At 46.3% G+C, this 13238-nt stretch overlaps 1 protein-coding gene across 3 annotated transcripts in view; it reads left to right on the top strand.

The window, feature by feature from the left end:
* The first annotated feature begins 2560 nt into the window (after positions 1–2560).
* SPDL1 (spindle apparatus coiled-coil protein 1) overlaps positions 2561–13238 on the top strand; it is a 46392-nt gene continuing 35714 nt past the window's right edge. The window contains exon 1 of one of the 3 annotated variants that reach the window (XM_070739459.1): positions 2561–2650. The gene's annotated coding sequence lies outside the window, so the exon portion shown is untranslated. The remainder of the gene's footprint in view (positions 2651–13238) is intronic. The other 2 variants (XM_070739460.1, XM_070739461.1) reach the window with 2 other exon arrangements.

Genomic DNA, 13238 nt, shown 5'->3' with positions numbered 1-13238 from the left:
ACGGAACCCTCGCGATAATAGAGGGATCACTGTATTAAGTCTGCACTAGTATTACTACCAGTTTTTTCTCATCATTCCTATCCATTTCCTTCAACTTATGACTGTAACTTGTTGCTTATATCCTTAAGATTTTTTATTGTTTCCTCATTGCTTATTTGAACCCTATGATAATCATTAAGTATTGTATCTTGATTCTTGACAAACGTATCTTTTTCTTTTATGTACACTGAGAGAATATGCAAAGACAAATTCCTTGTGTGTGCAATCACATTTGGCCAATATTCTATTCTATTCTATTCTATTGTTAGCGCACAAGATGAACACAGTGGAGACTGTATGTTCATTCTGGTTCTGTTCAGCGTTTGATACCATTAACCATATTATTCTGAACTTGCTTTGAGATTTAGGAGTGGGGAACGCCAAGTTAAGGTATTTATTTTCATTCTACCAGAGTCAGTTGCAGTCCAATGCTTTTTTTTCAGGCTGCTTCAGGGTTCTGTCCTATATTCCTTCCTCACTTTTAATATCTCCATCAAACCACTAGTCATTTACTACTATGAAGTAAGGTATCATTTCTTTCTTATTGATATTCATGTTTATTTTGCATCAGGAATCCAAGTGAAGCTTTGTCCTAATCTGCAGGCTTTGAGGGCATGGCTAGGGAAGAACAAGTTATGATTGTTGGATTGAAGAAACCAAAGTCAGTTATGACTCAACTGTGTAGCTGGTTTTCAGATTCTCTGGATCTTGGTTGCTTCCATCCTGGACTCTGTGCAAGATGGCTCTGCACTGTTCAGAAGTGATGCACAACCTAAGGTCCCTCTGGCTTAAAAGGTTAGAGCTTCTTTATTGCATCAATATTGCATATTAGTCATGGGTGAAAAATGGTCATAAGTCACCTTTCCAGTGCCCTTGTATCTTTGAAAGGTCACTAAATAAACTGTTGTAAGTCAAGGACTACTTGTACTAATAACAATAGGCTCTTATGATGACCCTTACAAAAACTTTCACCTGCTATAGCTGAACAGGATTTGCATCCTTAACTTTTATATTCAATGTTGTTTGTCAAAATATGGAGATCAACTGCCACAAGGTGGAGCCAGTGGTATGATGCTTGACTAGAGGATCTTATTAAAAGATAGCATTTAAGGAAAAAAGTAATGCAATTTCGATGCAATTCTGATATGGGGCCAGAATACACAAAACTATCTGACAGTAAGTACTGCTCTAATGCTATATAGAGTTTACCTCACCATCAAGAAACAATTTGTTGTTTATGCTTCACCAATAAAGTGAAGACAGGATGCATTTTCCAATTTTAATATATACAGGGTTTGTTTTTGAAAATTTATTTGGGCACTTTAAGCATAAGAAACTGAAATCTTAAATTTGTGTAATGCTTTTGCACTTTGATGCATGCAGGGATATTGTTACCTTCTACTCAAAGGCCCCTTATATGGGATAGTTTTTTTTACACGTCATGCCCCACAACCATACATGGGTAGACTGATGTTAAAGAATGTGACTAACTTAAAGTGATCCAACGAAAATCCATGGTGATACCAGCTGCGCTGAATGATATTTGAGGGTTTAAAGCAGGTGCTCAAACTTGGCAACTTTAAGACTTGTGGATGTCAGTTCCCTATGGTGGCTGGGGAATTCTGGGAGTTGAAGTCCGCAAGTCTTAAAAATTGCCAAGTTTGAAGACTTCTGCCTTAAAGGATACATTGCTGTGATGCAAAATTGTGGATCCTGATAAGATTTCATATGAAAACATATGAAATAACTGAGCGTTTCTAAAACGTTTTTCTTCCAGGACCCCTTCCTACTTTTAAAAACTAGGAAGGATCCCCAAATAGCTTTTGTTTGTTTGTAACACCTATTTACCATAATTAACATTTAAAGTGATTCATTCTATGTTATTACCGCTACTCAAAATAATGTCATGGGATCTTAATATTGTATTATTTTTCAACACACGCTGGCAAATAATTTTGATTTCCCAGCGGTCCTAAGACACACATTTAAATAAACCCTGAAATATTTGCATACAAGGCATTTTCCTAGAAGGCTGCATTCTGTAATGTCACCAGTATGCAAGGATTATCTGGATCCAGATAATCAATTACAATGATACCTTGCTATCTATCTGTCTGTCTATCTATCTATCATCTTTCCTTCCTTCCTCTCTCTTTTTTATTTCTAATTCCTTTCTTCAATTACTTGGATATCACTGGTTGCAATTGTTCTTTCTATGCAGACGAATTTAATCAGAATTTTGAACTGTCTTTTCAGGTGGACCCCATGAACAAATACGGAGATCTACGAAGATTTGACTTCTTTCTTCCTTACAGCAAAGCCCTTTGCCAAACTGGCAGTGGAGTCCACGACCTTCTCCCCCTACCCCACCTCGGAAATCCCGTCGTCATCTTGGCGGCGCTCACTCATTTCTATAGCCTCACTGTCCGAAGGGAAGCTAAATATCTTGAAAAGAACCTCATCCGCCCGCAGGGCGCTTTATCTACTGGGCATGCGCAGTCTTTTTTAAACCGGTGTCCTTAAATCTCGCGAGATCTAATCCTCTCGGCGCGGATTTTGAGCCTAAAATTCAAATCCAGGTTTGCCAAGGTTGTACGAAACAGGCTAAGAGGTAAGTGCCAGCCGGTTTTCCCTGCACGAATCCTCGCATAGTGGGGCTTACATCTTAAAAAGTAACAGCCAGAATATGTAGGAGCGGCAGTAACTACAAAAGAAGAAATTTTCTTTTTGTTCAGATTTGTCTTTGCTACTAACACTCTCATTAAGACTGCGTTAATCATTTTTTAAAAATATATATTTTTTAAAAATTAAATTTTCCTGGCTGCATGGTCTTTCAAGAAAGTGTCATAGTTATTTTATACTGGACCTTAAGAATTGTTTGTTTGTTTTATCACATACATATTGGTGGTATACAAAGATATACTATTTATATACGTGATACTAGTAAAAGAGAAACATTGGGACAGGGGACGGAAGGCACTCTGGTGCACTTATGCACGCCCGTTACTGACCTCTTAAGACTCAGGAGAGGTCAATAGTGATAGTCCAAGGATAAAGTTTTGGGGGTTAGGTGATGATAGTACAGAGTTTGGTAGTGAGTTCCATGCATCAATTACTCGGTTACTTAAATCGTATTTCCTGCAGTCGAGTTTAGAACGATTTACTTTAAGTTTGCATCTGTTGTGTGCTCGTGTGTTGTTGTGGCTGAAGCTGAAGCTGAAGTAGTCCTTCTAGGAAGAACGTTGTAGCAGATGATTTTATGGGCTATGCTTAGGTTTCCTCCCAAAAGCGAAGTTAGTTACTCTCAACTTCCAGCCGCTGCTCGCTTCCCCTTCCCTCTGTCTTCATGTTTTCACTCCGTGTAACTGAAAGGCAGACACGTCCCCACCCCCCATGTGTTTGGCTCCATCTGCCTTTTAGGAAATAGTAAAAAGCAGCAGATTAATCTGGAAAGCTGAATGAAGAAAGGAAGTGGGGGAAGCTTTTATGCTTTTCTAAATAAGATCCAGTTACTCAGCTCTGCACTCATGTAAATTATTTAATGATTCTCTTTACTGGTTTAGGGCAAGAATCAGAAAATATCACCTTTTTATGCTGGCATACAGTTAAAGTTAATAATCCCACCATTGAAACAAATGTCCTTTTCCTGATTAATGTTTACTTATAGTTTTTACACTTAGATACCCATGGCTCAATTACCCTAAAATTACCCTAAAAGTAGTTAAATTCTACCTGCCAATTGATAAACCAAGTTAGTTTTATGGTTTATTACCGTAAAACTAACTCGGTTTATCAATTGCCAGGTAGAATTTAACTACTTTTAGGGTAATTGAGCCATGGGTATCTAAAAAATAATAATATTAAAGCAGGTTATATACAAAAAAGAATAACTTTTTTGTATATAACCTACTTTAATATTATTTTATTTTAGTATAAATTTAGTCATAAATATAACTAGAGGAAACCATAATTTTGCACTGAAATATTTGGATTATTTCAGTTGTGAAGGCACATTAGAAGATTAGGAACTCGTCTTCAAATTGACTCACAGACTAGGGCCAGAACAAATTTAAGTAGATTAAATTTCATAAAATGCATTTATGAAATTGTGTAAGAAATGATTAAATACAATTGTAACCGTGAAATATATTATTATCTCCATTCTAATAAAATATTGAATTTTTAATCTGATGCTAATAATAAGAAAAGCATATTTCTTTCCAACTGTAAAATGAAATTATTTCTAAACTATACTTATAAATGAGCTTTAACCACCTATAATTCAATAAACTCAATTAACATAAATATTATTTTCCTAGTCCTCCATCCTTACTGAGATGAGAAGAAAAGTATTTTGAGTGGAGAAAGATTTTTCCCCATGTTTCTACTATCCCAAAAGTTTCTGTGAGTGGCCTGCAGTCTTCCAATTATTAAACAAGAATCCATAATCCCAACAACTCTCTCCCACTCTTCCATTTCATTGTTATTTTTATTTTAAACTAAGGGAAAAGATTTTAATGTTATTTTTTTAATGGTAAGAAACAAGATGATGAGAGAAATGGGGAAAAGCTTTCTGGCCAATGGCTTGTAAAGTAGAAAAAGGCCAAAATAGTGAATAGAGAATGCTATAGTTGGGGGCAGGTGGCGGTGAGATAAGCATTTTTCAGTAGCTGTCCCTATAAAACAATTTTAAGAAATCCTTAATATTACACCATTCATCCAGGGCAAGATGGAACCATTATTTCATATCTCTTTGGAAGATCTTCATTCACTTGGTAGTGGTAGTGAAAGACCTTGTGAAGCTGCTTCATTCTTATTGCAAAGCAATAAAGGTCCACAAACTGGGTTTGCCCAACTGAATAAATTAAATCTGTTACTATTTAACTTTGGCATGGTGGCAGCTAACTAAACAAATACAGTGGTACCTCTACTTAAGAACACCTCTACCTAAGAACTTTTCTAGATAAGAACCCGGTATTCAAGATTTTTTTGTCTCTTCTTAAGAACCATTTTCTACTTAAGAATTTGAGCCTGGAAAAAATTCCCAGAAAATTTCCTGCCATTCCCCCTGGGTTTCTCTCTCTGGTGCAGTGTATGGGAGGCAGCCTCGCGCTGGGTGTATGGGAGGCGCATGCTCCTCCTCGCCACCCCATAGTGCCTCTTTTTTTAAAAACCATAAAGTTTTGAATTTTTTTGATTCCCCTCACCTCACCTTCTTCCTTCAGCAGCGACTGTCGTCCTGCTCTTCTTCCTCTTATTTATTTTTATTTATTTATTTATTTTATTAGATTTGCATGCCGCCTTTCTCCATAGACTCGGGCCGGCTCACAGCAATAATAAAAACAATGTACAATAACAAATCTAATTTTTTAAAAATATCTAAAAAACCCATTATTTAAAAAAGACATACATACAAACATATAAACTATATAGGCCAGGGGGAGATGTCTCAATTCCCCCATGCCTGACGGCAGAGGTGGGTTTTAAGGAATTTACGAAAGGCAAGGAGGGTGGGGGCGATCTTAATCTCCAGGGAGAGCTGGTTCCAGAGGGTCGGGGCTGCCACAGAGAAGGCTTTTCTCCTGAGTCCCGCCAGGCGATATTGTTTAGTAGTCGACGGGACCCAGAGAAGGCCAACTCTGTGGAACCTAACTGGTTGCTGGGATTCGTGTGGCAGAAGGCGGTCCCGGAGATATTCTGGTCCGATGCCATGAAGGGCTTTATTTCTTTCCTAATGGGTTTGCACACATTATTTGCTTTTTGCATTGATTCCTATGGGAAAAATTGCTTCTGCTTACTAATGTTTCTACTTAAGAACCTGGTCACGGAACAAATTAAGTTCTTAAGTAGCGATAGCACTGTACTGGGTTTCCCAGCTAAGTAAACACATTTAGAAATGTATTTTAGTCCTGTGGCTAACCAATTGTAATTTTTGGAGGGGGGGGGGTGTATACATAATTAAAAGAAAGGCTGGCAAGGGAGAATGTTTAGCCAGTTTCGCCCTAAACAAACACCCTCCCATGCATTCATGTAGGATGAAAAATTAAAAAGCATAGAATATGGAGTGCCTGTTTTGCAATGTGAAACAAGACTTTTGAAATCTCCCAAACCAGAATCTTCTTGGTTTGGTCATCAGAGCTTAACCACTCAGCATAGGTAGTTAATACAAATCAAAATAAATAACTTGCACCCAAGACATGATCAGTTTTCTTAATTTTAATTCTAAGACTTAAAATGATTCAATTAGATGAATATAAAATGTTTCCATGGTTGTCATTGTTGATCCAAGACCTGGAGCATCATAAAGCCTCATTGCTATACAGTGATCCCTCGAGTTTCGCGAGGGTTCCGTTCCAAGACCCCTCGCGAAACTCGATTTTTCGCGATATAGCGGTGCGGAAGTAAAAACACCATCTGCGCATGTGCGGCCATTTTTTCATGGCCGCACATGCGCAGATGGTGAAGTTTGCGTGTGGGCGGTGGGGAAGACCAAGGGAAGGTTACTTCAGCCGCCCAACAGCTGATCTGCTCGGTAGCGCGGCAGCAGCGAGGAGCCGAAGATGGGGTTTCCCCTTTGCCTGGGCAACGGGGAAACCTCATCTTCGGCTCCTCGCTGCTGCCGCGCTACCGAGCAGATCAGCTGTTGGGCGGCCGAAGGAACGTTCCCTGGGTCTTCCCCGCCGCCTCGGATCCTCGCTGATGCCCGCCCGCCGTTTGCCGCTCGCCCCGTTCGGCGGCCGCACATCCCGTTCGCCCGCCGCTCGCCCCGTTCGCCCGCCGCTCGCCCCGTTCGCCCGCCGCTCCCCTCGTTCTCCCCCCATTCCCCTCGTTCGCCCGCCGCTCCCCTCGTTCGCCCCCCACTCCCCTCGTTCGCCCGCCGCTCGCCTCGTTCGCCCGCCGCTATCGAACTTGCTATCGAGCCTGCTAATGAAATCCAACCCGCAGCGGCCCTTTCCCTCTCCAGGCTGCGGGAGGGGTCCGGAGAACAATGCCTGGCGCCGCGCTCCCGGCTGGGCTTTTTTCCCCCATTTCCCCTCGGGTGGAATTTCAGACCCTCCGCCGGTTGGATTTCATTAGCAGGCTCGATAGCAAGTTCTTCCTCCCTTTAGAAAGCCCCGCAGCCTCCTCCGCCCGGCGAGGCCGCCAGCGAGGACCCGCAAAGCCGCCGCCGCCGCAGCGAGGCCAAGCCGCCCGCTCCCACGGCACGGGCTCCCAACACAGCGCCGCTCAGCCCGCCCTCGGCGATGCCTCCGCGGATCTGCAAACCCAGCCGAGCGATGCCTCTGGTCTGGGCGAAGGCAGTGGGCAGTCCCCGCCGCAGCAGTCCCCGCGGGCACCGCGCGCCAAGGGCCGGCCAGGCCGCCGGCCAACAAAGGGGCTCCCTCGCCTCCCTCGGGCAGGTTTACAAAGGCAGCGCGGCAACTTGGAGCCCGGCACGCCCCGCAGCCCTCGCCTCGCCCGCCCCCGCCTGGCCGGCGCTCCGGCTACCCCCGGCTGAGGAAGAACCGAGTAGCCCCCGCCCTCCCCCGCCTGGCTCCCTTCAGCCCCCCGGGGCCAAGCGGGCGGGGGGCGGGCGGGACTTCGCCTGTCTCCGCCGCCAGCATCGCCCCTCCGGCGGGCCGGCCTCCCCCGCCCGCCTCTGCTGCAGCCGCCGCCGCCTCCCCGACTGGCACAAAAGGGCCCCGCCCGCCCCGCCCCGAACCTTACCTTGCGAGTTTTTGGCTGCGGGGGGAGAAGTAGGATTTTCCTAACTCCCTCCCCCTGCAGCCAAAAACTCAAAGCCTGTATCCTGCCGCCCGGTTTACCCAGGACACGAGCGGCGAAGTGACTTGGAGGAATGGAAAGTCCAAACCGCCCGGTTTCAGTGGGGTTTCCCCGTTGCCCAGGGATTCCTTCGCCCGAACGGAGGTGGCTGTGGTGTGTTCAGGAATCCCTGGGCAACGGGGAAACCCCACTGAAACCGGGCGGGTTAAGCCTCCTTCGGCGACTGCGGAACTGCTTGCTGTCAACTTTGCACTGGGCAAAGAACTCTTCACCTCCCGCCAGGCACGGACGAAAGGCGTGGAAGTCTATTGTAGCAGCTGCTACAGCGGAGACATTTGGGGGGGGGGGGGAGGCAGGAGGCAGGAGATCCGGCCCTTCACTTGCCCTCCCAGCAAAAGGCAAAGCCGCGCAGCTCCCCAGCCGCCAAAGGAGGCTTAACCCCACCCCTCTGTCCCACTCATCGCCCGTGGTCGGCATAACCTCCTCCTGCCTATCCCCGCTTTTCTGCCGGCCACGGGCGATGGGTGGGACAGAGGGGTGGGGTTAAGCCTCCTTTGGCGGCTGGGGAGCTGCGCGGCTTTGCCTTTTGCTGGGAGGGCAAGTGAAGGGCCAGATCTCCTGCCTCCTGCCTCCCCCCCAAAATGTCTCCGCTGTAGCAGCTGCTACAATAGACTTCCACGCCTTTCGTCCGTGCCTGGCGGGAGGTGAAGAGTTCTTTGCCCAGTGCAAAGTTGACAGCAAGCAGTTCCGCAGTCGCCGAAGGAGGCTTAACCCGCCCGGTTTCAGTGGGGTTTCCCCGTTGCCCAGGGATTCTTTCGCCCGAACGGAGGTGGCTGTGGTGTGTTCAGGAATCCCTGGGCAACGGGGAAACCCCACTGAAACCGGGCGGGTTAAGCCTCCTTCGGCGACTGCGGAACTGCTTGCTGTCAACTTTGCACTGGGCAAAGAACTCTTCACCTCCCGCCAGGCACGGACGAAAGGCGTGGAAGTCTATTGTAGCAGCTGCTACAGCGGAGACATTGGGGGGGGGAGGCAGGAGGCAGGAGATCTGGCCCTTCACTTGCCCTCCCAGCAAAAGGCAAAGCCGCGCAGCTCCCCAGCCGCCAAAGGAGGCTTTACCCCACCCCTCTGTCCCACTCATCGCCCGTGGTCGGCATAACCTCCTCCTGCCTATCCCCGCTTTTCTGCCGGCCACGGGCGATGGGTGGGACAGAGGGGTGGGGTTAAGCCTCCTTTGGCGGCTGGGGAGCTGCGCGGCTTTGCCTTTTGCTGGGAGGGCAAGTGAAGGGCCAGATCTCCTGCCTCCTGCCTCCCCCCCAAAATGTCTCCGCTGTAGCAGCTGCTACAATAGACTTCCACGCCTTTCGTCCGTGCCTGGCGGGAGGTGAAGAGTTCTTTGCCCAGTGCAAAGTTGACAGCAAGCAGTTCCGCAGTCGCCGAAGGAGGCTTAACCCGCCCGGTTTCAGTGGGGTTTCCCCGTTGCCCAGGGATTCCTTCGCCCGAACGGAGGTGGCTGTGGTGTGTTCAGGAATCCCTGGGCAACGGGGAAACCCCACTGAAACCGGGCGGGTTAAGCCTCCTTCGGCGACTGCGGAACTGCTTGCTGTCAACTTTGCACTGGGCAAAGAACTCTTCACCTCCCGCCAGGCACGGACGAAAGGCGTGGAAGTCTATTGTAGCAGCTGCTACAGCGGAGACATTGGGGGGGGGGAGGCAGGAGGCAGGAGATCTGGCCCTTCACTTGCCCTCCCAGCAAAAGGCAAAGCCGCGCAGCTCCCCAGCCGCCAAAGGAGGCTTTACCCCACCCCTCTGTCCCACTCATCGCCCGTGGTCGGCATAACCTCCTCCTGCCTATCCCCGCTTTTCTGCCGGCCACGGGCGATGGGTGGGACAGAGGGGTGGGGTTAAGCCTCCTTTGGCGGCTGGGGAGCTGCGCGGCTTTGCCTTTTGCTGGGAGGGCAAGTGAAGGGCCAGATCTCCTGCCTCCTGCCTCCCCCCCAAAATGTCTCCGCTGTAGCAGCTGCTACAATAGACTTCCACGCCTTTCGTCCGTGCCTGGCGGGAGGTGAAGAGTTCTTTGCCCAGTGCAAAGTTGACAGCAAGCAGTTCCGCAGTCGCCGAAGGAGGCTTAACCCGCCCGGTTTCAGTGGGGTTTCCCCGTTGCCCAGGGATTCCTTCGCCCGAACGGAGGTGGCTGTGGTGTGTTCAGGAATCCCTGGGCAACGGGGAAACCCCACTGAAACTGCAGAGCCGAAGGGTGGCCTTTTTGTCTGGGAGGGAAGATGACGCGCGGGCGGCACAGGGGGGGGGGAGGCAAAGCTCTGCGGCTCCAGCCACTTTCAGCCAAGCCTCCCCGGCCACGCAGCCAGGGAAGCCGAGCCGGGCGTGGCGGCGGCGGCGCTGCTGCTCCGGTCGCCCGATCGTCTCCTGCCTCCCGCGCCGATGTTCCACGCCCGGCTCGGCTTCCCTGGCTGCTTGGCGGGGGGGGGGAGGCTTGGCCGAAAGGGGCTGTACCCGCAGAGCTTTGCCTCCCACCCCTCGCCCCTGTGCTGCCGGCGCGTCATCTTCCCTCCCAGATTCCCCCGGCAAAGTGACGTGGAGGAATGGAAAGCTGAAACCGGGCGGTTTGAGTTTCCCATTCCTTCAAGTCACTTCGCCGCTGCTCTCCTGGCTAAACTGTGTGGCAGGAGACAGGCTTTGAGTTTTTGGCTGGGGGGGAGAAGTAGAACCTTCCTAACTCCCCCCCCCCACCAGCCAGAAGGAGCGGCGAAGTGACGTGGAGGAATGGAAAGCTGAAACTGGGCGGTTTGAGTTTCCCATTCCTCCAAGTCACTTTGCCGCTCCTCTCCTGGCTAAACCGGCGGCAGGAGACAGGGTTGGGGGGGGGTACTGGGAAGCCCCCCAGGCCGACTGCCACCTTTTCAAACAGCCGCGCCCTTCCCAGCTGAGTCCTGAAGCCAAGCGCCAAAGGCGAACTTCTGCGCTTGGCTTCAGGACTCAGCTGGGAAGCGGCACGGGTGTTTTAAAAGGTCTCCCCCGGCATGGGGGGCTTCCTAGCACCCCCCCAAACCCGGGTTGGGGGTTCGGGGGGTGCTAGGAAGCCCCCCATGCCGGCGGGAAGACCCAGGGAAGGTTCCTTTGGCCGCCTAGCAGCTGATCTGCCCGGCGGTAATGCAAACTCCACCATCTACGCATGCGTGCAGATGGTGGTGTTACTTCCGGGTAGAAAACTCGCGATATAGCGTTTCGCGAAACTCGAGATCGCGAAACTCGAGGGATCACTGTATTTGAAAAAGGTCAATAAGGAAGTCCTGTTCATGTTTGCTTAAAAGTGGATTAATGGTCCTTATTGTCTGGTAAATGGATCTAGGATTAAAGCCTTAGGGTTCTTTAGCCTAGCTCTAAAATAGTCCTTAGTAAATTTCCCATGCAAATTCAAAAATTATGATTTTTTAGTTGTGTATGATTTTTTAAAATAGCTGATTTAGTGTAAGTAGTCTTGTTAGTGAACCAGTGTAACAGGTTTCTTAAAACTCAGCAAAAATAAACTGAACATTTCAGTATAATAGCGCTGCCTTGATAAGTATTGGAAGAAATGAGACTGGAACTCTTTGGCCTTGGTTACAGAGAACCACTGTTCTTTGGCAACCATAGAAATAGTGAAGGAAAAGATTGAAAAGGATTTGCATTTCAATTATCTCCCCTTGTTGTTGAAGAAAAGCTATTCTGAGAGCTTGCAGTGATGCTGACAATCAAGGAACGATCTTCGAGATAAAAGTAAACAGATTTCCCAGTTAAAAAGGCATAATTTTGTTTAAATTTATACTTTCATAAGATGGAATGTAACTTGAAGGTCAGTTTCTAGTTTTTTCTTCACAAAATGTTATTAGTTTTCGGCATTCATTTGAATATCGTTTTAATGCTTACTTACGGTCAAGTGTTACTTTGCATGCATGTAGCTTTCAAATATTTTCTATTGTAAGCAGGTTGCGGCAGCTAGTTCAGTTATGTCAAGTTGTAAAATGTTGTAAAAGTTCTTATTAGATATTAGAGTCTTATTTAGACTATGACTCTGTATTTTTTGATTTCTAGATTAAAATGTTGACACATTGCTGAAGGCTCTAAAATATACTGTTTAATCTTGTTATGCAGACTGAAGCTACATAGTTTAATCAAGAGAAGGAGGAAGATAAAAGATTCTTGCTACAATAGCCATTAAGTACTGCTAATCTTGATTGGGTTTCATTATAATAATGAAATATTGAATAATGTTGAAAGTAAAAAATTTAGAGCCTTGAAGTTCATAAAACCATCGATGACATTTGTGAAAGAACTATTTATTTAGAGTTTTAATGGCTAAACAGTGATGAAATATATATTTGTTATTGTTAATATGGCAGGATAAATGTGATGTTTTTTGTTTTACTAGATCATGCCATTACCAGATGATTGAGTGTGCATATTTTTTTTTTTAAATTTAAGGTTGTCTGGTCACAGTCTGATTCAAACTGAGTCTGTTAGCTTGGAATAAAATTTGGTTAGGAAAGCAATCAACTCTAGAGGATACTTGCATATTAAACATTTTAAAAGAAGAACATGAAGAATTTTCAAGAATGCTTAAACTTAGCTTACTGGTGTGAGAACATGTGTTCTACCTATTACTATTTCTAGGAAACCAATACTACATTTCAGATTAAAAATGATTTCTATTAACCTATCGTGGGTTTGTATTAGTTTTGCAATCTAACCTCTATTCTCTATGGATTTGTGTATAGGTTTGTTTCCCCTTCTACCTTTCTACTACCTTGTTTTTAAACTTTTTATATTTAATGATGGTTTAGCAACTGGAGTAAACATTCTCCTTGTCTTTCATTTTGCCGGGTGTCTTTTAATGTGAATTGGTGAAAAGGGATTCAAGTATAATCCTAAACCAGCTGTGAAATCTACTTACCTTCCCTACAGATTTGGAACCGCATGCACACCACTGTTGTGTGCACTTTTTCACTCTCTGTACATGCGCAGAGGGTTAACAAAAAGAAAATGGTGACGTCCAACGGGTGGGTAGAGCCTCACACTGTAGCTATTACCGGTTCTCCAAACCATGGCCTGCTGCCGCCGCTGTAGCATTTCACCCTGTCCTAAACCATAAATGTTTGGTTTTACTCTTTACTTTACTCTACTTTGTTTCACTCTACTAAACAAATAATTCCCTCAACACTGTCAAACCTTTTACTAAGTCTGCACTTCTATTTCCACTAGTTTTTTCTCTTAATTCCTATCATCCTTTTCCTTCCACTTAGGACTGTATGACTGTAACTTTTTGCTGTATCCTTATGATTTTTATTGATATTGATTGTTTCTTCATTGCTTATTTGACCCCTATAACAATCATTAAGTGTTGTATCCCATGATTCTTGACAAATATGTATTTTATT

Source organism: Erythrolamprus reginae, chromosome 2, assembly GCF_031021105.1.
Source record: "Erythrolamprus reginae isolate rEryReg1 chromosome 2, rEryReg1.hap1, whole genome shotgun sequence".
In the NCBI taxonomy this organism is placed as follows: domain Eukaryota; kingdom Metazoa; phylum Chordata; class Lepidosauria; order Squamata; family Dipsadidae; genus Erythrolamprus; species Erythrolamprus reginae.
This window is presented reverse-complemented; position numbering and strand designations above follow the sequence as displayed.